The following is a 23,074-nucleotide window of genomic DNA, read 5'->3' as shown; positions in this document are numbered from 1 at the left end:
ATATCCTCTACATGTAAGAGGCACGCGCGATACGTATGATAAAATTGCGTCTAAGGAATTTTCCGGTATGCATGTTATTAACTGATTAAGATCCCAATTCATAAACGATGAGAGAAATAAACGTTAAGTTTTCAAGGACAGCTCATTTGAATGAGCATAGAACCTAGACATTCAAACAATGGGCTTTTCCAGGGATGTTACTTAGCCGCGGGAATGGGAAATGGAAATGGGAAGTGAGAAATGAAGAAATGAAGAATGAGAAAAGGGGAAAGGAGAATGAGGAATGGGGAATAGGGAATGGAAAAAGAGGACGGGAAATGAGGAAATATTTTTGCTCGCTCGAAGCTGGTCTAAACGTGTCACGTTAACAAATATTCCTTAGCTAAAAATGGGGGATATCCGAGGATATTTTGCCACTGAACGTTTTTGAAAGAGAACGTGGATATCGATGAAAAATATCTGTTCCTCATTATAAACAGTAGATCTTAAACGAAAAAATATTAAAAATACCCATTTTCAATTTTCCATTTTATTTTTCCATTTCCCATTCCCTACTTTCCATTCCCCATTCTTGATTTTCCATTCGTCATATTCCTCTTCCCCATTCCCCATTCCCATTCTCGTTTTCCATTTCCCATTCCCCATTCCCCATTCCCCATTCTCCTTTCTCCATTCCCCATTCTTCATTCTCTATTCTCCATTCTCCATTCCCCATTCTGCATTCCCCATTCCCCATTCTCCATTCCCCATTCTCCATTCTCCATTCTCCATTCACCGTTCTCCATTCCTCATTCTCCATTCTCCATTTCCCATTTCACATTTCTCATTTCCCACTCCCCATTCCCCATTCCACATTCCACATTCTCCATTCTCCATTCTCCATTCTCCCTTCTCCATTTCCCATTCTCCATTCTCCCTTCTCCCTTCTCCATTCTCCCTTCTCCATTCCCCATTCTCCATTCCCCATTCTCCATTCTCCATTCTCCTTTCTCCCTTCTCCATTCTCCCTTCTCCCTTCTCCCTTCTCCATTCCCCATTCTCCATTCTCTATTCTCCATTCTCCATTCTCCATTCTCCCTTCTCCATTCTCCATTCTCCATTCCCCATTCTCCATTCTCTATTCTCCATTCTCCCTTCTCCCTTCTCCATTCTCCCTTCTCCATTCTCCATTCCCCATTCTCCATTCTCCATTCTCCATTCTCCCTTCTCCATTCTCCATTCTCCATTCTCCATTCCCCATTCTCCATTCTCCATTCTCCCTTCTCCATTCTCCATTCTCCATTCCCCATTCTCCATTCTCCATTCTCCCTTCTCCATTCTCCATTCTCCATTCTCCCTTCTCCCTTCTCCATTCTCTGTTCTCCATTCTCCATTCTCCATTCTCCATTCTCCCTTCTCCATTCTCCATTCTCCATTCCCCATTCTCCATTCTCCATTCTCCATTCTCCATTCTCCATTCTCCATTCCCCATTCTCCATTCTCCATTCTCCATTCTCCCTTCTCCATTCTCCATTCTCCATTCTCCCTTCTCCCTTCTCCCTTCTCCATTCTCCCTTCTCCCTTCTCCCTTCTCCATTCCCCATTCTCCATTCTCCATTCTCCCTTCTCCATTCTCCATTCTCCATTCTCCCTTCTCCCTTCTCCCTTCTCCCTTCTCCCTTCTCCGTTCCCCATTCTCCATTCTCCATTCTCCCTTCTCCCTTCTCCCTTCTCCCTTCTCCATTCTCCCTTCTCCATTCTCCATTCTCCATTCCCCATTCTCCATTCTCCGTTCTCCATTCTCCATTCTCCATTCTCCATTCCCCATTCCCCATTCCTTATTCCTCATTTCTTATTCCCCATTCCTCATTTCTCATTCTCCATTCTCCATTCTCCATTCTCCATTCCCCATTCCTCATTCCTCATTCTCCATTCTCCATTCCTTATTCCTCATTTCTCATTCCTTATTCCCCATTCCTCATTTCTCATTCTCCATTCTCCATTCTCCATTCTCCATTCCCCATTCCTCATTCTCCATTCTCCATTCCTTATTCCTCATTTCTCATTCCTTATTCCCCATTCCTCATTTCTCATTCTCCATTCTCCATTCCTCATTCCTCATTCTCCATTCTCCATTCCTTATTCCTCATTTCTCATTCCTTATTCCCCATTCCTCATTTCTCATTCTCCATTCTCCATTCTCCATTCACCATTCTCCATTCTTCATTCTCCATTCTCCACTCTCCATTCCCCATTCCTTATTCCTCATTTCTCATTCCTTATTCCCCATTCTCCCTTCTCCATTCCCCATTCCCCATTCTCCATTCCCCATTCTCCATTCTCCATTCTTCCTTCTCCATTCTCCATTCTCCCTTCTCCATTCTCCATTCTTCCTTCTCCATTCTCCATTCTCCCTTCTCCATTCCCCATTCTCCATTCTCCATTCTCCATTCTCCCTTCTCCCTTCTCCCTTCTCCATTCTCCATTCTCCCTTCTCCATTCTCCATTCTCCATTCCCCATTCTCCATTCTCCGTTCTCCATTCTCCATTCTCCATTCTCCATTCCCCATTCCCCATTCCTTATTCCTCATTTCTTATTCCCCATTCCTCATTTCTCATTCTCCATTCTCCATTCTCCATTCCCCATTCCTCATTCCTCATTCTCCATTCTCCATTCCTTATTCCTCATTTCTCATTCCTTATTCCCCATTCCTCATTTCTCATTCTCCATTCTCTATTCACCATTCTCCATTCTCCATTCTCCATTCCCCATTCCTCATTCTCCATTCTCCATTCCTTATTCCTCATTCCTTATTCCCCATTCCTCATTTCTCATTCTCCATTCTCCATTCTCCATTCTCCATTCCCCATTCCTCATTCCTCATTCTCCATTCTCCATTCCTTATTCCTCATTTCTCATTCCTTATTCCCCATTCCTCATTTCTCATTCTCCATTCTCCATTCTCCATTCACCATTCTCCATTCTTCATTCTCCATTCTCCACTCTCCATTCCCCATTCCTTATTCCTCATTTCTCATTCCTTATTCCCCATTCTCCATTCTCCCTTCTCCATTCGCCATTCCCCATTCTCCATTCCCCATTCTCCATTCTCCATTCTCCATTCTTCCTTCTCCATTCTCCCTTCTCCATTCTCCATTCTTCCTTCTCCATTCTCCATTCTTCCTTCTCCATTCTCCATTCTCCATTCTCCCTTCTCCCATCTCCATTCTCCATTCTCTCTTCTCCATTCTCCATTCTCCGTTCTCCATTCTCCATTCTCCATTCTTCATTCTCCATTCTCCATTCCCCATTCCTTATTCCTCATTTCTTATTCCCCATTCCTCATTCTCCATTCTCCATTCCCCATTCCTCATTCTCCATTCCTTATTCCTCATTTCTCATTCCTTATTCCCCATTCCTCATTTCTCATTCTCCATTCTCCATTCTCCATTCCCCATTCCCCATTCCTCATTCTCCATTCTCCATTCCTTATTCCTCATTTCTCATTCCTTATTCCCCATTCCTCATTTCTCATTCTCCATTCTCCATTCACCATTCTCCATTCTTCATTCTCCATTCACCATTCTCCATTCTCCATTCTCCACTCTCCACTCTCCATTCTCCATTCCCCATTCTCCATTCTCCATTCTCCATTCCCCATTCCTCATTCTCCATTCTCCATTCCTTATTCCTCATTTCTCATTCCTTATTCCCCATTCCTCATTTCTCATTCTCCATTCTCCATTCACCATTCTCCATTCTTCATTCTCCATTCACCATTCTCCATTCTCCGTTCTCCACTCTCCATTCTCCATTCCTCATTCTCCATTCCTTATTCCTCATTTCTCATTCCTTATTCCCCATTCCTCATTTCTCATTCTCCATTCTCCATTCACCATTCTCCATTCTCCATTCTCCATTCCCCATTCACCATTCCCATTCCTTATTCCTCATTTCTCATTCCTTATTCCCCATTCCTCATTTCTCATTCTCCATTCACCATTCTCCATTCTCCATTCTCCATTCTTCATTCTCCATTCACCATTCTCCATTGTTTATTCATCATTCTCCACTCTCCATTCTCCATTCCCCATTCTCCATTCTCCATTCTCCATTCCCCATTCACCATTCTCCATTCTCCCTTCTCCATTCTCCATTCCCCATTCACCATTCTCCATTCTCCATTCCCCATTCACCATTCTCCATTCTCCATTCTCCTTTCTCCATTCCCCATTCACCATTCACCATTCTCCATTCTCCATTCTCCCTTCTCCATTCTCCATTCCCCATTCTCCATTCTCCATTCTCCATTCTCCCTTCTCCATTCTCCATTCCCCATTCACCATTCTCCATTCTCCATTCCCCATTCGCCATTCTCCATTCACCATTCGCCGTTCTCTATTCTCCATTCTCCATCCTCCATTCTCCATTCTCCATCCTCCCTTCTCCATTCTCCATTCTCCATTCCCCATTCTCCATTCTCCATTCTCCATTCTCCATTCTCCATTCTCCATTCTCCATTCTCCATTCTCCATTCTCCATTCTCCATTCTCCATTCTCCATTCTCCATTCTCAATTCACCATTCACCATTCACCATTCTCCATTCCCCATTCCTCATTCGACGTTTTCCATTTCCGCTATAAGGAACATCCTATGGGACTGCTTTTTCGAACAAGACTTCCAGTTGAGAGGTAATTAATTCTTTTGGCCTTGAGCAGGTGGCATTTAGCTTTAATTAATTTTATTTTTATGTATTCGTTGCATGTCTTCATTTATAAATCACAAGGCGCTCTGTTTTCGTCTGAGTCAGATCTGAGAGGCATGACAGCAGTGACATGAATGCGCATGCAAACCTTTCTAATCTTTTGTTCACCAGAAGTAGTCTATCATTCGTTGACTGGCCATAATCGGACAATTTTTTTTTACTAGTCTGAAGGTGGCATGATCCGGTCTTGTTTGGCCAGATCATGCGACCTGGTCTCGAGACCTGGTAGGCTGCGCTGGTTCCCAGTCTGCGGGTCTCAATGCGCATGTACCAAATCGGAGCATGTGCCTCGAAGGGTGCGTTTACTGGAAACTGGTGATACACAGCGAGTGTAGATTATTTTACTCGGTATAAGAGGTAAGAGAACGACAGATTGCGTCTTCAACTTGTTTCCGGTTTTTCTACAGTTTCTTTTCCTTCATTTTTAACCTTCGAGAAAATCATTGTTTCCTTCACTCACATCTGTTTATTGCATGCTCTCTTTAAAACCAACTGTTCAAGCTTTCGATTAATCTCAGATACATCTTCATACGCTTGTGATAGCTTAGAAGGGCTGCGAAAAAGCGGTACAATCATTTTTGAAAGTGGTCGTCACGTTTGAATTAAGCCGGTGTGGGCAAATATGTACTAATTACTTATCTGGTTATGGAGAAATATGATTTCCATTGCTACATTTCACTTCGACACGGTCAGTGATACGCGACGGTGAACTTGACGGATTTACATCAAGCTTGAAACACGAACAAAAAACTATTCGAATTTTAAAACTAGGAGCAATTGTATAGTGTGCTATTAGCTGAAGTGCATTGGTAGTTTTAAAAAAAACGTGCTTAAATCTAAGCTACGCATGTTTTGTAACATTACCAACTCATCAGTCTATACTTTGCGGTCCACAATCATTTGTGACTTCTTATCGCGAGAGAAACGTTTTAAAAATTCATTTGTCTTTATAACCAAGGTGATCAACACATCTTTTAAAGCAGATTTGAAGGAAGCATCTTCACTGTAAGGTCTGAAGGCTTATCTAAAATTATCAGGGTTGTTGTTGGTAGAGTAGTATATCACAGTCTCTTGTGACAGATAATTATCTGAATAGTTTTACATGATAAGTTGAATTTAACAGATCACAGAAGAGGTCAAACTGTTGGAAGAACTTTAGGGACACACTTGGCCTGACCTCTTGTGCCCTCCCCCTCTCCCTCCCCCCTTTTATTCATACCACAATTTGACATCATCTGTGATCTATTACTGAACTGATACATGGAGACATGGAATTTTTATGTGAAGGTGATTCCTCAGTTTTGCTCTGTGCATCCTTAAATGTGCATTAAAAATCACGTAATTAAGGGAGTGGGTGCACATGTATTCCGAGGTATAGTTTTCAATCCATGGATCAGGTAAAGATGTACGATAGTCTGTAGCTCCTAAATGAGACATGTATCTTTTTTTCTTTATTTTCATAATTTCAGTGTACAAGATATCCCCTTTGAATTGGGGAAATTAAAAAAAATTATTTCAAGGGAAAAAAGATAAAGCTAAAGCGTGCAAGAAGCCCATTACTTGAGGATGCAAATTATGACCTAGAAAGGAAAGAATTAAGGAACATTCTTAACTCAATGTCATTTAAATTTGCATGATTTTCCCACAAATTATAGATCAAGTTTTTCAATACCCTTGAGACTTGTTACTTATCAAGTGTTTTTCAAGTGTTGATGATACTGATACAAAAACTTAATAGATTTTTGTGGGAATGACAGATACATGTGACATTTTTATATGATGTTGAAAATTGATTCCAATCTTCTATGTGTCTACTTGTATATACCTTTAAGTTTGTGAATTTTTTTCCTTTATACTCTACTAGTCAACCTGAGTATCTTACAAGTTATTCTTTTTAATATTACACAAAATGTATAGCAGAACAGTCTTTGATGAGGCAGGATCTTTCATATTTCTTCACCTCCCTGTTTTAAGTAAAAGAAAAAACTAGTTTTGGTTACAAAGTAGTATTTGATAGCCTTACATGTGCCTTGACAGGTACTCTACCTTGTTGCCTCAAAATAGCCTTTAGTCATGTAAGTTGTTAAGTTTAAAATGTGAATTAAGGTGAGCCATTATGAACTCTGAGGAAAAAAAAACCAACCTGAAGCAAGGGAAAATGCAGGTAAATTATTATATTAAGCTGGCAACCTCCAATAGGTGTCCACCTTGATTAGGTGCACACCCTGTAGGTAGGAAAAGTTAATAGGCACCCAGCCTTGAATAAGCACCTCAAGCCCCACGAAAAACTGAAGTGCACAGGAGAAGTATTGTTTCAAAATGAACTTACTACTTTCTGATTGGCAAGAAAAATGTAATTACAGCCAAGCCTCTAATAAGGGCTCTCCTCGAATAAGTGCCCCTTCTCAAGGTCCACAAATTTACTTGTAACAAGTAATCAGGGCACTAAATAGAATAAATGTAGAAGCTAAGTCTTGGCTGGAGTTACAGTTGTGAAGCATAACCAATGCAATTCTGTAATTTTTTTGACAATGAATAGAAAATTTCCTTATTCAGTCATTAAAGTGAGTTTGCTGTTCATTTGATCTTAACAAATTCATTGCTTTAAGTGATTTTTGCTATTTACAATGTGGGCACCAATACTATATGTCAACAGATGTAAAATAACAGGAATTTGTATAAGGGCTATATTTTGCAAAGACACATTTGCATGGATGTGGTTATTTTTACAATTTCATCTTTTCCATTTCAATTTATATGCCTAAATTTTATAGGAAAAGTTTGGAGAAGAAAGTTTAAAGGAAACTCTACTATCAAACTTCAGTTAAATGCGAATAATTCATGGAAAAGTTGTATAACGTCTATTTTTAGAGGAGAAAATATGATCCTGGCACATTCAAAATTCTCTACAGTATTCACTAAATTTAGTTTACATGTCAGTTTTGTCCTTTGTGTATTTATGATTAAACATACTCAAAATAAAAATATGTTGTGGGTTAACCAATGGTATGTGGTACTTACCATTCTGTCAAATAGATTAACTTGCCAGTCATTGTAGGCATGTGTTATTACCATGGGTGGCCTGTACGTTTCCTACAGGAAAACCTATTTGGCTGTAAAAAAAATTACTTATTCATAACTGGTTCAGGATAATCAGCAATGGAGAAATTCTCAGTATCCTCAGTTTCAAACAATAACATTGGTGCTTCTGAGGATTTATAGTAAACTAGTGATAATGAGCCACAGGGATAACTGGTATTGGATAATCAGTGATGTTAATATTCTTAAAATCTTCTTTTTCTTTAAGGATAGCTGGTGTTTCAAAGTATATACAGTATGATGATTAAAATAATGTCATGCTATGCACAAGGTGCTGAATTCTGACATTATTATGACAGTAATTCTCATCATTTACCTTGGGTGGATATTTGGTGTATCAGCAGTTATCTGTGTAAAGGAAATTATAATTCAGAGCTGTACAAAAATAATTATTATAATTTCTTTGTTAGTTACTTGATAAATGTGTGTGTGAACTACTTAACAGTGTCAATATTTGCACTCACTTTTCTGCAAGTTTGACAGATTGAAAGCCAGAATACAGACAGCTACTTTAAGTGGGTTTATATTAAAAATTTAGCTTAGGGAGGGATGAGAGAAGTAGTCATTTAGTGAGGAAGGACTCTGAATTTTAAGCTGGCCACCTTTTTTTCAGGGTAAGTGGTTGTTGCTCTAGTTATTGTGATCAATTCTGTGATTGGTAGATTTCGCTGAGTGGACTAAGTATGATTGGCTGCTTCAACTGTTGGATTACAGCTGTCTGATTATAAGCAACAGTCTGATTACAACTGTACAGAGTGATTAGTGATATTTAAAGCAGCTGATGCCTCAATCACATTTGAGGAAATTGTAATGGTTATGATTAATCTAGTTACAGTCTCTCTTCTTACCCCTAGGTCCTGTATCTGAATTTGGGACAAGGTGAATGCCACATCTTCTCTATAATGAGTTGAGCAAGAAATAGGTAAGTGTAATTGCTATAGCCAGTGTCAAGTGAAATGTCCTAAATGATGTGCATACATTATGAATATTTATTGAAACTTATTATGCAAGTATATACATATTGACTTGACAGTGATGAGAAGACTTCTAGTTACTACAGTAATTGGTCATGTACACATGTGCAGGTGTAACAGTGATGAAGTGTTTCAGTATGTGGGTGTCAATGATAGTCCAATAGCCTACTCATATATTAGACAAAAAACTTAAAGTTGTTGAGGAATTCCCTCCATTGTTGGTGTCTGTATCTGCTTGATGTAAGTGTCTATCCACTCCTAGTTAATTTTCAATGAACATGGGTGTGAAAATTGGGATAATAATGTTGATTATTAAAGGAGTCTGCATCATGCATGGCCTGCTTAACACAGGTCTTACAATAAAAAATTCTAGTGGGACAAACAGGAAAAAATCAATGGGGTTTTTTTCTTAACCTTAAGTCATGTTCATTTACAATTTACATTATATAGTCATCTCAAGTAATTATGTAAAGGCACATCTCAAAATGAAAGAACAATGATTTATTACAAGGTAATAACACTCCCATGAGTGACCAGGCAGAATTTCTCCTTACAATACTAATTAAATATCAACCAGATAAGTGACAAGAATAAAAAAAAAATTTAAATTTGGGGATAATTAGTTGATCAAATACTAAATTCTCTGAACTAACATTATAAGAACTGATCAGTGGCACGCTTGTCACGTACAAATTGAAAAATCACAGATTTGCTTGAATCTTTTAAGAATTTCTCGGCGCACAATGATCAGATCTGCTTGAGACTTTCCACAATTGTTACAAATGTGTTAAAGATGGTTTTGGATTAACAGAGGTAGAATAAAGGATCTCTGAAAATATTAAATTGGAGCCGAATTGTAAAGTTAGCGACAAAAACATGGCATCACGCGTAACATGCGTCGGCTTCACTATTCACTGTTTTCCTGTTTTTGCCCACTGAAGCCTCGTTTATAACCGTAAGACTTCACACAGATAATGAAAATAGTTCCTTTTTGAGCAAAGTGGCAACCAAAATCCTGAAAATTTGAGCTAAATCTTTCTTAAAATCAACGAAAGTGTTCACCACTTGACGCGTCACGCTTTAAAGCTTAGGAGAGACAGATAATTTTAAATTCATTTTGCCAGTCATAATTCCTGAGTTACAGAACAATTTAACCTCAAAATGCAATGCAATTTCTTTTCGTTTTTTGGTGTTTTTGTCGAAACGTTGTCGAGATATGAGTTTTTTTCTGCGTCCGAAACAGTTGGCGAGCGCTGTGATCTGCCGCGCGATAGAACCAGTCAATGAATTTCCTAATCGCATTGTTTGTGACAAGTGCACTGGAGCATGTCAACTTTGACATAAACAAAATGCTCAAATGACAAGCTAAATTTTGGTACCAAACTCGATCGAATCCGTTAAAAGCCGACGAAAATATTAGCATTTAAGTTCATCCGAAACATTAGGTCTACAATTTTGATCCTCACGGAATATATGCGATCGAATTTATAGCTGAAACAAGCGCGGCGCGTTTGTCATTTTGACGGCTTCCATTACTTCCAAATCATCCCAAAGTCTACTTAATCAGTAAGGACTGTTTTAGATTTCCTTATTAAGAAGTAAAATATTACATCAGTTGAGGAAATGAGCAGGAAACTTCCTAAGTACATACCGCATGTTTCAAGCATGCAGTCAAGTGCTGTTTGTTCACAAGCACAAGGCCGTGAAATTAAATGCAAAGATTAAGGATTCTAGAGTTCTAGGATTCAGATGTGGTGAGAAAAAAACCATATTCCTTGAAACATGGTATTAATGCATTTTTTTACAACCAAAAAAAAAAAAAAAAAAAATGGGGACATGGCTGCATTGCATCGTGGGTAATAGAAAATTTGCTTGAAATGCGTCCGAATCGACCGAAATGACATAATTTCAAGATAGGAACCAATTTCCTTCACTTTCCGACTTAATTCTAAAAAGAAATGATTCTTAAATCAATTTTTCAATCTTACCCCAATGTTATGCTTTTGTACATCAGAACTGTGCTACTGATCAATTGTATAATTGACAGTAAGGAGAATAACAACTTTGATCTGGGAGTTAAAGGGTTAAGCTTCAGAATTAAGTGTACACCCAGCCAGTCACCAGCAGAAAAACCTATTTGGCTGTAATAACAAATCACTTATTCATAACTGGTTCAGGATAATCAGCAATGGAGAAATTCTCAGTATCCTCAGTTTCAAACAATAAAATTGGTGCTTCTGAGAATTTATAGTAAACTAGTGATAATGAGCCACATAGGGATAACTGGTATTGGATAATCAGTGATGTAAACATTCTTAAAATCCTCTTTTTCTTTAAGGATAGCTGGTGTTTCCAAGTATATACAGTATGATGATTAAAATCATGTAATGCACATGGTGCTGAATTCTGACATGATTATGACAGTAATTCTCATCACTTACCTTGGGTGGATATTTGGTGTATCAGCAGTTATCTGTGTAAAGGAAATTATAATTCAGAGTTGTACAAAAATAATTATCATAATTTGTTTGTTAGTTACTTGGTAAATGTGTGTTTGAACTACTTTACAGTGTCAAGATTTGCACTCACTTTTCTGCAAGTTTAACAAATTGAAAACCAGAAGACAGACAGCTACTTTAAGTGGGTTTATATTAAAAATTTGGCCTAGGGAGGGATGAGAGAAGTAGTCATTTAGTGAGGAAGGACTCTAAATTTTAAGCTGGCCCCTTTTTTTAAAAGTACTGCATAATGATTTATAGTGATAATAGGACAGAGTGGAATCCAATTCAGTCTGTAATCATACAAGTAATTAGCAAAATTGGATGACTGTGAAGTGGGAGTGCGATTTGTCAATCACTTATATGATTACTGACAGAATTGGACAACACAAAGTCCTGTTAGCAATTAATCGCAACCATTACAATTTCCAAAAACAAAAAGTACATTTAGGACAAACATCTCCAATAGGGACAATGTGACAATTCCCAGTTTTTTGTTTTTCAGGGTAACCGGTTGTTGCTATAGTTACTGTGATCAATTCTGTGATTGGTGAATTTAGCTGAGTGAACTAAGTATGATTGGCTGCTTCAACTGTCCGATTACAGCTGTCTGATAACAGCTGTCTAATTACAGCTGTCCAATTACAGCCAACTGTCCAATTACAACTGTACAGAGTGATTAGTGATATATAAAGCAGCTGATGCAATAATCACATTTGAGGAAATTGTAGTGGTTAAGATTAATCTAGTTACAGTCTCTCTTCTTACCCCTAGGTCCTGTATCTGAATTTGGGACAAGGTGAATGCCATATCTTCTCTATAATGAGTTGAGCAAGAAATAGGTAAGTGTAATTGTTATAGCCTGTGTCAAGTGAAATGTCCTAAATGATGTGCATGCAGTATGAATATTTATTGAAACTTATTATGCAAGTATGTACATATTGACTTGAAAGTGATTACAAGACTTCCAGTTACCGCAGTAATTGGTCATGTACACATGTACAGGTGTAACAGTGATGAAGTGTTTCAGTATGTGGGTGTCAATGATAGTCCAATAGCCTACTCTTACATTAGACAAAAAACTTAAAGTTGTTGAGGAATTCCCTCCATTGTTGGTGTCTGTATCTGCTTGATGTAAGTGTCTATCCACTCCTGGTTAATTTTCAATGAACATGGGTGCGAAAATTGGGATGATAATGTTGATTATTAAAGGAGTCTGCATCATTCATGGCCTGCTTAACACAGGTCATACAATAAAAAATTCTAGTGGGACAAACAGGAAAAAATCAATGGGGTTTTTTTCTTAATGTTGAGTCATGTTCATTTACAATTTACATTATGTAGTCATCTCAAGTAATTATGTAAAGGTACATCTCAAAATGAAAGAACAATGATTTATTACAAGGTAATAACACTCCCATAAGTGACCAAAACAAAATTTCTCCTTACAATACTAATTAAATATCAACCAGATAAGTGACAAGAATAAAAAAAAAATTTAAATTTGGGGATAATTAGTTGATCCAATACTAAATTCTCTGAACTAACATTATAAGAATTGTATGGTTGACAGTAAGGAGAATAACAAATTTTATCTGGGAGTTTAAGGGTTAAGCTCCAGAATTAAGTGTACACCTAGCCAGTCACCTGCAGAAAAACCTATTTGGCTGTAAAAAAAAATCACTTATTCATAACTGGTTGAGAATAATCAGCAATAGAGACATTCTCAGTATCCTCAGTTTCAAACAATAAAATTGGTGCTTCTGAGAATTTATAGTAAACTAGTGATAATGAGCCACAGGGATAACTGGTATTGGATAATCAGTGATGTAAATATTCTTAAAATCCTCTTTTTCTTTAAGGATAGCGGGTGTTTCCAAGTTATACCATATGATGATTAAAATCATGTTATTCAATGCACAAGGTGCTGAATTCTGACATGATTTTGACAGTAATTCTCATCATTTACCTTGGGTGGATATTTGGTGTATCAGCAGTTATCTGTGTAAAGGAAATTATAATTCTGAGCTGTACAAAAATAATCATTATGATTTCTTTGTAAGTTACTTGGTAAATGTGTAAATGTGTGTGAACTACTTAACAGTGTCAATATTTGCACTCACTTTTCTGCAAGTTTAACAAATTGAAAACCAGAAGACAGACAGCTACTTTAAGTGGGTTTATATTAAAAATTTAGCTTAAGGAGGGATGAGGGAAGTAGTCATTTAGTGAGGAAGGACTCTGAATTTTAAGCTGGCCACTTTTTTTGAAAATACTGCTTAATGATTAATAGTGATAATAGGATGGAGTGGAGTCCAATTTGGTCTGTGATTATAAGAGTGATCAACAAACTCGGATGACTGTGAAGTGGGAGTCCGACATGTCAATCACTTGTAAGATTACTGACAGAATTGGACAACACAAAGTCCTGTTAGCAGTTAATCATAACCATTACAATTTCTGGAAAAAGTACATTTAGGGCAAACATCTCCAGTTGGGACAATGTCTAAAGCAAAAATTTGGAAATTTCCTGGTTTTTTTTTTTTTTTTCCCCTTTTTTTTCCTCAGGGTAGGTGGTTGTTGCTATAGTAATTGTGATCAATTCTGTGATTGGTGCATTTAGCTGAGTGGACTAAGTATGATTGGCTGCTTCAACTGTTGGATTACAGCTGTCTGATTACAGCCAACTGTCTGATTACAACTGTACAGAGTGATTAATGATATATAGAGCAGCTAATGCAATAATCACATTTGAGGAAATTGTAGTGGTTAAGATTAATCTGGTTACAGTCTCTCTTCTTACCCCTAGGTCCTGCATCTGAATTTGGGACAAGGTGAATGCCATATCTTCTCTATAATGAGTTGAGCAAGAAATAGGTAAGTGTAATTGCTATAGCCAGTGTCGAGTGTAATGTCCTAAATGATGTGCATGCAGTATGAATATTCATTGAAACTTATTATGCAAGTATGTACATATTGACTTAACAATGAACTCAAGACTTCCAGTTACCATAGTAATTGGTCATGTACACATATACAGGTGTAACAGTGATGAAGTGTTTCAGTATGTGGGTGTCAATGATAGTCCAATAGCCTACTCATACATTAGACAAAAAACTTAAAGTTGTTGAGGAATTCCCTCCATTGTTGGTGTCTGTATCTGCTTGATGTAAGTGTCTATCCACTCCTGGTTAATTTTCAATGAACATGGGTGTGAAAATTGGGATTAGAATGTTGCTTATTAAAGGTGTCTGCATCATTCATGGCCAGCTTAACACAGGTCTTACAATAAAAAATTCTAGTAGAACAAACAGGAAAAAATCAATGGGGTTTTTTTCTTAATCTTAAGTCATGTTCATTTACAATTTACATTATATAGTCATCTCAAGTAATTATGTAAAGGTACATCTCAAAATGAACGAACAATGATTTATTACAAGGTAATAACACTCCCATGAGTGACCAAGACAAAATTTCTCCTTACAATACTAATAAAATATCAACCAAATAAGTGATTAGAGTAAAGAAAATATCAATTTGGGGATAATTAGGTGATCCAATACTGAATTCTCTGAACTAACATTACAAGAATTGCATGGTTGATAGTAAGGAGAATAACAAATTTGTTATGGGAGTTAAAGGGTTAAGCACCAGAATTAAGTGTACACCTAGCCAGTCACCTGCAGAAAAACCTATTTGGCTGTAAAAAAAAAATCACTTATTCATAACTGGTTGAGAATAATCAGCAATAGAGACATTCTCAGTATCCTCGGTTTCAAACAATAAAATTGGTGCTTCTGAGAATTTATAGTAAACTAGTGATAATGAGCCACATGAGGATAACTGGTATTGGATAATCAGTGATGTAAATATTCTTAAAATCCTCTTTTTCTCTAAGGATAGCTGGTGTTACCAAGTATATACAGTATGATGATTAAAATAATGTCATGCAATGCACAAGGTGCTGAATTCTGACATGATTATGACAGTAATTCTCATCATTTACCTTGGGTGGATATTTGGTGTATCATCAGTCATCTGTGTAAAGGAAATTATAATTCAGAGCTTTACAAAAATAATAATTATAATTTATTTGTTAGTTATGTGGTAAATGTGTGTATGAACTACTTTACAGTGTCAATATTTGCTCTCACTTTTCTGCAAGTTTAACAAATTGAAAACCAGAAGACAGACAGCTATTTTAAGTGGGTTTATATTAAAAATTTGTCCTAGGGAGGGATGAGAGAAGTAGTCATTTAGTGAAGAAGGACTCTGAATTTTAAGCTGGCCACCTTTTTTGATAATACTGCTTAATTATTAATAGTGATAATAGATAATAGAACAGAGTGGAGTCCAATTGGTCTGTGATCATAATTATGAGTGATTAACAAACTCGGATAACTAGGAAGCAGGAGTCTGACATGTCAATCACTTGTAAGATTACTGAAGGAATTGGACAACACAAAGTCCTGTTAGCAATTTATCATAACCATTACAATTTCTGGAAAAAAAAAAGTACATTTAGGACAAACATCTCCATTAGGGACAATGTCTAAAGCAAAAAATTTGGAAATTTGCAAGTTTTTTTTTTTTCAGGGTAAATGGTTGTTGCTCTAGTTATTGTGATCAATTCTGTGATTGTTAGATTTCGCTGAGTGGACTAAGTATGATTGGCTGCTTCAACTGTTGGATTGCAGCTGTCTGATTACAGCCAACTGTCTGATTACACTGTCTGATTACAACTGTACAGAGTGATTAGTGATACATAATGCAGCTGATGCCCCAATCACATTTGAGGAATTTGTAATGGTTATGATTAATCTAGTTACAGTCTTTTTTCTTACCCCTAGGTCCTGCATCTGAATTTGGGACAAGATGAATGCCATATCTTCTCTATAATGAGTTGAGCAAGAAATAGGTAAGTGTAATTGCTATAGCCTGTGTCAAGTGAAATGTCCTAAATGATGTGCATACAGTATGAATATTCATTGAAACTTATTATGCAAGTATGTACATATTGACTTGACAGTGATTACAAGACTTCCAGTTACCGCAGTTATTGGTTGTGTACACATGTACAGGTGTAACAGTGATGAAGTGTTTGAATATGTTGGTGTCAATGATAGTCCAATAGCCTACTCATACATTAGACAAAAAACTTAAAAACAGGACAAACAGGAAAAAATCAATGGGTTTTTTTTCTTAACCTTAAGTCATGTTCATTTGTAATTTATATTATATAGTCATCTCAAGTAATTATGTAAAGGTACATCTCAAAATGAAAGAACAATGATTTATTACAAGGTAATAACACTCCCATGAGTGACCAAGACAGAATTTCTCCTTACAATACTTATTAAATATCAATCAGATAAGTGATTAGAGTAAAGAAAATATCAATTTGGGGGTAATTAGTTGATCCAATGCTGAATTCTCTGAACTAACATTACAAGAATTGTATAATTGACAGTAAGGAGAATAACAAATTTGTTATGGGAGTTAAAGGGTTAAGCTCTCGAATTAAGTGTACACCCAGCCAGTCACCTGCAGAGAAACCTATTTGGCTGGGAAAAAATCACTTATTCACAACTGGTTTAGGATAATCAGCAATGGAGAAATTCTTAGTATCCTCAGTTTCAAACAATAAAATTGGTGCTTCTGAGAATGTATAGTAAACTAGTGATAATGAGCCACATGAGGATAACTGGTATTGGATAATCAGTGATGTAAATATTCTTAAATTCCTCTTTTTCTTTAAGGATAGCTGGTGTTACCAAGTATATACAGTATGATGATTAAAATCATGTTATGCTATGCACAAGGTGCTGAATTCTGACATGATTATGACAGTAATTCTCATCACTTACCTTGGGTGGATATTTGGTGTATTAGCAGTTATCTGTGTAAAGGAAATTATAATTCAGTGCTGTACAAACATTATTATAATTTCTTTGTTACTTGATAAATGTGTGTGTGTGAACTACTTAACAGTGTCAATATTTGCATTCACTTTTCTGCAAGTTTAACAAATTGAAAACCAGAAGACAGACAGCTACTTTAAGTGGGTTTATATTAAAAATTTGGCCTAGGGAGGGATGAGAGAAGTAGTCATTTAGTTAGGAAGGACTCTGACCTACCTACCTTGGCAATCCCGCGCCATTGCTTTAAATCAATATATTCTCGTAGCGTAGAGATAAGAAAATTTCTCAAACATGGTTTGTGTGATTGTGATCTAATACCTAAGTTTCTTACTTGTTGCTTCGATTTCCTTTACTGTTCAAGTGCTGGTCAACCACTTAATAGTCATAATGGCGGCTTGGCTCAAGGCGAAAGTTGTTAACGATGAATTTAACATCTACATATTTCTCTCCGTTTCTTATGCGTTATAGAGCAAGTCTATACGATGTTAATGATTTTTAACTCAGCCTTAACCACTCAATGCTCAGTGTTTTCATTATTTATCTAAACGTTTTCCAGAAAAATAGCGCTAAATATCGGTAACTAAGAGCATAATTCCTTACTTTCTTCTTGGCATTCTTTCTCAGACGGGCCGTAAGGCTGCGAGATTCGCGGACTACTAAAGGATGTATTGTTAAGATGCGAAATTTTCTTACCTTAGGTGCGGTCTCAATTAAGTTTGAGGTCGGTTTGTGTGTAAAAGCGGTTTTTGCATGAGTGGTGTAGTATGTGATTGAGGCAACTATTGGAACCAGGTGAGTCCCTGGCTGAGGCCCTTTGAAAATCTATTTATGGTTGGCTGAGTTTTGATGGAGGATCAGAAAAACAGTGGGCACAGAGGACCAGAGGAACAGTGGGCACAGAGGACCAGTGGTACAGTGGGAACAGAGGGCCAGAGGAACAGTGGGCACTTGGGCCAGTGGAACAGTGGGTACAGAGAACTAGTGGAACAGTGGGAACAGAGGACCAGAGGAACAGTGGGCACTTGGGCCAGTGGAACAGTGGGTACAGAGAACCAGTGGAGCAGTGGGTACAGAGGACCAGTGGGTACAGAGGACCAGAAGAACAGTGGGTACAGAGGACCAGAGGAACAGCGAAACCAGAAGAACAGTGGGCACAGAGGACCAGTGGGTACAGAGGACCAGAGGAACAGTGGGAATAGAGGAATAGTGGGAACAGAGGGATAGTGGGAACAGAGGGATAGTGGGAACAGAGGAATAGTGGGAACAGAGGAATAGTGGGAACAGAGGGATAGTGGGAACAGAGGAATAGTGGGAACAGAGGAATAGTGGGAACAGAGGAATAGTGGGCACAGAGGACCAGAGGACCAGTGGGTACAGAGGACCAGAGGAACAGTGGGCACAGAGGACCAGTGGGTACAGAGAACCAGTGGAGCAGTGGGTACAGAGGACCAGTGTGTACAGAGGACCAGAGGAACAGCAAGATCAGAGGACCAGTGAGTACAGAGGACGAGAGGAACAGTGGGAATAGAAGAATAGTGGGAACAGAGGAACTGTGGGCACAGAGGACCAGTTAGTACAGAGGAACAGAGGGACAGTGGGCACAGAGGACCAGAGGAACAGTGGATACAGAGGACTAAAGGAACAGTGGGTATAGAGGACCAAAGGAACAGTGGGCACAGAGGAACAGAGGGAACAGAGGAACAGTGGGTACAGAAGACCAGAGAAAAAGTGAGTACAGAGGACCAGAGGAAGTTTGGGTGTAGAGGAATGGGAGAACAGTGGGGAACATGGGAAAAAAGGATCGGAAAGAAGCCCCGATCATTAAGTTGCGAAGGTTGATATATTTAGTTATTTGCCATGTTGTCGTTTGAGTTTTATTTGTGAGCAAAGTAAATTGTAAGAGCTATTCTCAGGTTAAATGAATTTTAAGTATTGATATTAATGTTTGAGTACATTATAGTCCCATATAAAAATTGAATTAAAGAGTTGCGGCTAATATAACTATTTTAAAAACCTTTTCTCAAGTTTCATGAAAAAGTTATCGAGAACTTGTAATATGTTACAGCTTAATATAGCAACAAGATCTATTCATTTTCGAAGTGACTGTTTGTCTTATGCGCAACAACAAAAATTCAACAAAGCATTAAAAAATTTATGGCATTCCTCAGCACGTTTGATGGTGTTCACTTCTTTGAGGAACATAGTTCAATTTGTCTTTTGAATAACGCAGCCTTACGGTCAGTTTGAGAAAGAATACAAAGGAGAAAGTAAGGAATTACGCTCTTAGTTAGCGATATTTAGCGCTATTTTTGTTCCTGAAAAACGTTTATATAAATAATGAAAACACTGAGCATTGAATGGTTAAGGCTGAGTTAAAAACCATTAACATCGTATAGACTTGGTCTATAACGCATAAAAAACGACAAAGAACTCCTCCCTCGTCAGTGCTCCCTCTCGTGACGGTTCTCCTTTCATATGGAGGTAGGCTTGCGAGGTATGCTTTTTCAAGTTTTGGAAATCATACTTTCGCCGTTTACGTGGTGCGCCGCACTCAATATTTGCTCGTTTTTCTTTCTTCTTTACTTCGCCTATCTTTTCTTCTGGTTCCGAGAGATAATTTTCTCGACAGACGTAGTCGTAGTACCCACAACCAGCAGCATTAAATGATATAAACAACGAAGGCATACCATGTAACTGTTGACGTGGCAGTATAGGAATAGTTGGGAAGTTTTCCAGAGATGAAAAGATCACAATTGGCATTTTTAAGACGTTAGCCACGGCTAGAACCATAAGATTTCCCAGCTCTCCAGTAAAATAACCACGATGGGATCGTTTTCAAATTGTCAGTGGTTACCACTGGTCCTCTGTACCCACTGGTTCTCTGGTCCTCTGTTCCCACTGTTCCTCTAGTCCTCTGTACCCTCTGGTCCTCATTGTCCACTGGTCCTCTGTGCCCATTGTACCACTGGTCCTCTGTTCCTACTGTTCCTCTGTTCCTACTGTTCCTACTGTTCCTCTGTTCCCTCTGTTCCCTCTGTTCCTCTGTTCCCTCTGTTCCTCTGTTCCTCTGTTCCTCTGTTCCTCTGTTCCTCTGTTCCTCTGTTCCTCTGTTCCTCTGTTCCCCCTATTCCTCTGGTCCTCTGTACCTACTGGTCCACCGTGCCCACTGTTCAATGATCCTCTGTAACCACTCGCTTTACCCTTCTGCTACATCTATCAGTTAATTATTAGTTACTTCAGAACCCGGTATATGAGAAACTACCTCAGGTTCCGAAGGTAACTGTGTTCAGCAGTGGTTCAAAACCCTCGAAATATCTCTACATCATCGTGATGTTTTAAGTACGGAAAGTCATCGTTGGCCACGGTAGAGCTTAAAAGCAAAAGATTAAAGAAAAATAGGAACCTTTCCTAAGTATTAAGTGGAAATGGAATGATAAATAATAAAGCAAGGATCATTCACTGGCTTCGCAGAAGCGTGGTCGTTTGTGTCAGTTAATTTTAGGGTTGCTTTTAGTTTCTTTTTCTTTTTTGAAGTGCGCTTTGTGCCGCTTGAGGTGCAATTATATAATGTTTTGGTCAGCATCAAGTTAGTTTTTGGATGCGAAAGGTATAAATGGCCCGCTTGTAAACCTCGCCAAAATACATGTGCAATTGTTAAAAACATTTTTGGATTGCCCCTTATCGGCTTCCGTAATCCCTATGGAGGGGTAGAATCACTTTAAAAAAATCGATAATAGCCCTAACAATTGACGTTGTATGGTAGCGATTTATACTTATCACTGACGATAGGTGGCAACACTGGCGATCGACATTGTTACAATTGCTGTATTTTAAGAACAACACAAGTGATGAAGGGTCAACACCATCGATTGTTACGAGAAACTGCGATTGATATTTAGTGCTATCGATCTGCCTCAGAACACCAAACAAGGAGATTAAATTGTAGGTGAAAGTCTGTGACTTTTTAAATATGACAGGTTGCCCAATAATTTTTTTAAGTAATTTTTGATGACTTCATCCGGAAATTGAAACTATTTATAATGGAACAATTCTAATAATGAGTGGGCGACTGTTTATGTTAAAGCGAGATCTAGAATTTATAATATGAATAAGAAAGTCAGCTTCGATGTACTGCTCTTTGGGTAGTCCAACCATCAATGTCTGTTAATTAAGACTAGAAGAGAATTATTGACCAAAAAAAGCCCTTAATTTTGAGGTTTATTTATACGGATATGACATGAACTGTCATAAGTTAAAAGGGTACGATCTCCATGTTTCCAAATCTAGGTTTATCAGAGCGTATTGTAGGTATAACAACAAATGGAGGCTGATTGAAGACCCCAGAAAAACATAAGAAAGATATTTAGTGGCAATGGGGAACGTTTGTTTTTTCGGTGGTCGCTCGCTTCTCCCATGAACGCTGCTGGTTTTGCAGTTTTTCCATTGTTGTACTCAGGAATTTTCCCTGGGACAAATCCCTTTCAAGTAGTAAAATGTTTTCGAAGCAGGAGTTAATCTTGCAAGTGTAGCTTTTTTATGCAGTGAAACTTTCTGAGTCTGACTTCCTTCACTAAAGTAGTATTTTCCGTCGATGACTCGGTGTCTCCTGTGACGCGAATGTTTTTCTCCGTATGACAAAGGGATTGCGACATCTCTAAAAGGGCAAAAATCTGTGCTAAACAGACGATGGTTGGGGTTTGATCGCCCACGCAAATACAACAGGTGGTGGCGAAGTCACTCCCCACTTCGTCTATGTTCTTTCCAATATTACCAATCTGACGGACACTTCTTAGCTGGGCCACAGCACCTTAGAGCTGTGATGCTTTATCTAACTGGAAAAAATTGTAAAATTATACTCCATTGTCAACATGCAAATTCTCCCATCCCAGTAGTACTAGTGGGGTGACTGTCCATGATTGAAGACAATTTATCTTTGGTGTAACTTTCTTTATTACCTCTACGTGTTCTTATACTGCGCGAAGAAATTTGATACTGATCATACCCCGGTATTTCTCAAATGTAGTTCTTACCCTCTAGTTCAATTTTCAGTCTTTGATTTTCTTGCATCAGTAATTCTTCGTTCTTTTTCAGCCCTTTTATAACCTCTCCTGGACCATGAGCATTTTCGTTTGGATGCAGAGCAATAGAACACCGGTACTGTGATCTTAATGGTTGACGTTGATGGCTGGTAATCTAAGTGTTACGTGCTGTACACGGCGGTGCCAAAACGAGTGCGAGAAGAGGACGACAATTTATACCCGGCGATTCTGGACAAGTTGTCATGTGGAGCTCAAATAATTGACTGGGATTGCGAAGGCTCCTCCATTCCCAAAATGCCTCTCCATTCAGTCGCACATAGAACAAGGGATTGTAACCATTTAATAATGGCACAGACATGAATAAGAAAGCAGGGTCAATCGGGGATTCTACGAGCGCTGAAGAGAGCTCCCGATCAACGCGTTGCATTTCTTGAACGGAGCACATTTTCAATGAGTCACAGAACTTGAACTTTTCTCAAGCGTTTTTGCGGCACATTTGCTGTGGCTGGTGATGGTGTTTATCTAAATTAGATCTCAATGGGCGACCATAATATGAGTCGATAAGGCGTTGTCAATGGTTACGCCTAAACAAACCTGTCGGTTTTAACCATGTTTATTAAACATGTTATGAAAAGTTCTTTCCGTGTGTTTAAGCGACATAGCAATGCCCATGATTATTGGAGTTGTTTTTATTTTGTGTCGTGAACATGATCGACGCGTTACGAGATTTTTCTTCTGAATAAATATCTAGAAGTAGGAAACAAAACTTGTTAACATTTCACTACGATTTCAAAGTT

General features: G+C 38.1%; 1 long non-coding RNA gene across 2 annotated transcripts; it reads left to right on the top strand.

The window, feature by feature from the left end:
• The first annotated feature begins 4,855 nt into the window (after positions 1-4,855).
• Positions 4,856-23,043, top strand: LOC149039811 (uncharacterized). 2 transcript variants are annotated; one of them, XR_016179676.1, is made up of 5 exons: positions 4,856-5,103; positions 8,700-8,767; positions 12,092-12,159; positions 14,127-16,235; positions 22,330-23,043. It is a non-coding gene; the product is annotated as an uncharacterized LOC149039811 (long non-coding RNA). The 2 variants fall into 2 exon arrangements; XR_016179675.1 differs by lacking the exon at positions 14,127-16,235 and having other exon boundaries at positions 4,977-5,103; positions 22,330-22,914.
• The last annotated feature ends 31 nt before the right edge of the window (positions 23,044-23,074 follow it).

This window comes from Pocillopora damicornis, chromosome 9, assembly GCF_964200805.1.
Source record: "Pocillopora damicornis chromosome 9, jaPocDami1.2, whole genome shotgun sequence".
Lineage (NCBI taxonomy): Eukaryota > Metazoa > Cnidaria > Anthozoa > Scleractinia > Pocilloporidae > Pocillopora > Pocillopora damicornis.
Note: the sequence above shows the minus strand (reverse complement) of the source record. Positions and strands in the feature narration are given on the sequence as shown.